Source organism: Nicotiana tabacum, chromosome 16 (assembly GCF_000715075.1).
Source record: "Nicotiana tabacum cultivar K326 chromosome 16, ASM71507v2, whole genome shotgun sequence".
Lineage (NCBI taxonomy): Eukaryota > Viridiplantae > Streptophyta > Magnoliopsida > Solanales > Solanaceae > Nicotiana > Nicotiana tabacum.
In genome coordinates this window covers 90,723,127-90,725,330 of record NC_134095.1, presented here as the reverse complement: position 1 = coordinate 90,725,330, position 2,204 = coordinate 90,723,127, and positions in this window count along the sequence as shown.

Here is a 2,204-nt window from a genome sequence, read left to right as displayed (position 1 = left end):
CTCAAAGAAAACAATATCTAGAAACTAGAAATTTATTAGAACTTGGATCATAAAAATAAAACCTTTATCTGAATTAATATAGCCTATAAAAGCACATATAGTAGACTTAATAGAAAGTTTATTGCGTTGATAAGGAGGTAGCCTGTAGAAAACAAACACAATCAAATATATGAAAATTGTGATAGCTAGAATTTTGGTGATAAAGATAATAATATGGAGATTCAAGATTTAACACTTGAGATGGCAGTCTATTAATAAAATAGACAACAATAGATAAATCTTCAACCCAATATTTAGAAGGACAAAGGACTCAATCAATTTAGTATGAGTGACATCTAAAAGAGGATGGTTTTTACGCTCAGCGACCCCATTTACCTGTAGCGTATATGGACTAGAGCGTTGCGCGATGATTCCTTGCTCAAGAAATAAATTATTGAACTCGTGAGACATATATTCTCCACCAGAATCAAATCTTAATATTTTGATGCAGGTAAAAAAATTGAGTCTCAATGTAAGCTAAAAATCTTTTGAATGTGGAAAGTACATCAGATTTGGAAGGAAAACAAATACTCTTATGTAAACATACTATAATAATCTATGAATGTCACGAAGTACTTGAAATTAGCATGAGATATAATTGGTGAAATGTCCAAAATATCACTATAAATGGCATCGAAATGCTTCGCAGCATGACTACCAAAACTAAAAAAAGAAAGAGTTTTACTTTTGCCTAATTTACAAGTAGAACAATCAAAGAAAATATTCGAAAATTTATTTTTATTTCCCAATAAATCAGAATTTGATAAATGAGACAACACAACAGAATTTCAATGTCCTAAACACTTATGCCAAACTTCAGTCTTACTAGCTATAAACGTACAAGCAAAAGATAGAGCACGAGGAATGAAAAAGTGTATAGGAATCAATCTTCCAACTTTAGGCCCCTTCGTGATTATCATCCCCGACACCTGATCCTGCACAATGTAACCATTGTGAGAAAAATTCACATCACAACTGTCGTCAACAAATTGGCCAACTAGTAGAGAGCTTTGGTAATGCAAATGTCACTACCCTATTTTCCTCCGTAGGATGTCGTGATATCACCTAGTCTCTACGACTAGGTAATCCTAATATTTAATAATAACTTCACAGAAATAATTAACAGAAATACTAAAACAAGTCTAATAAACTCGTATAATCTTCCAAAAATAGAATCTCAACAAACACTTTCCCAAAACCAGTTGAACTTAGTCATAAGCTCTATAGAGTAATACTAGAATGTCTACTACATCACTGTCTGAATGAAAATATAACAAGAAATAATGATAAGGGAAGATGACTCCGAGGCCTGTGAACGTTGAGCAGGAATACCTTGAAGTCTCCGGAAAGGAGCTAACAGTCAATCACTAACGTCCGACACGAGCAGACGTACCTGAATCTGCATAAAAAAGATGTATAGAAGCGTAGTATGAGTACACCACAATAGTACCAGTAAGTATCAAGCCTAACCTCGGTAGAGTAGTGACGAGGCCAATTAAGACACCTACTAGGATATAATAAACAGAATGAAAATGCAATAAGAAGAAGTAGTGGAAAACGAAGAAATATGTAACATGAAACAAGTTAATAACACAGGCTAATGAAAGGGTTGTAAGCATAAAAATAACACAAATGAAACAATTGAAATGAACCACAATGATCATATACAAACAACAACTGATATAACAAATGATAAAAACAACAAGAGGCGTTCCCACCAAATAACTCTTTGCAACATGAGATAAATAACAAAAATCACAACAAGGTACTGCCTCATGTACAATAAGAATCACAATGAGGTACCGCCTCGTATTCATATTTCTCAATTTCAAATCACAATCTTTCCTTATACTGCCGCGTAAGCCTTGCATTTAAATAATTTTGAAAACATTTTTTTGCCCAAAATAGCTAAACGCAATTTAGCCCACCTTATGACGCCACGTGGCTTCATGTAATTCCCCTTATAAGCAACACGCACATAAGTCCCATCTTATGCCGTCACATGCACATTAACCCATATCCTTATACTGCCGCATACGCGTTAATGTCACATCACAATAATAATTCGCACCACAAGTGTCCATATGTCACAACTTGCTAATAATCAACAATATCAATATTTTCATAACAATAGCCCATGGATCATCCACAACATGTACAAGAAT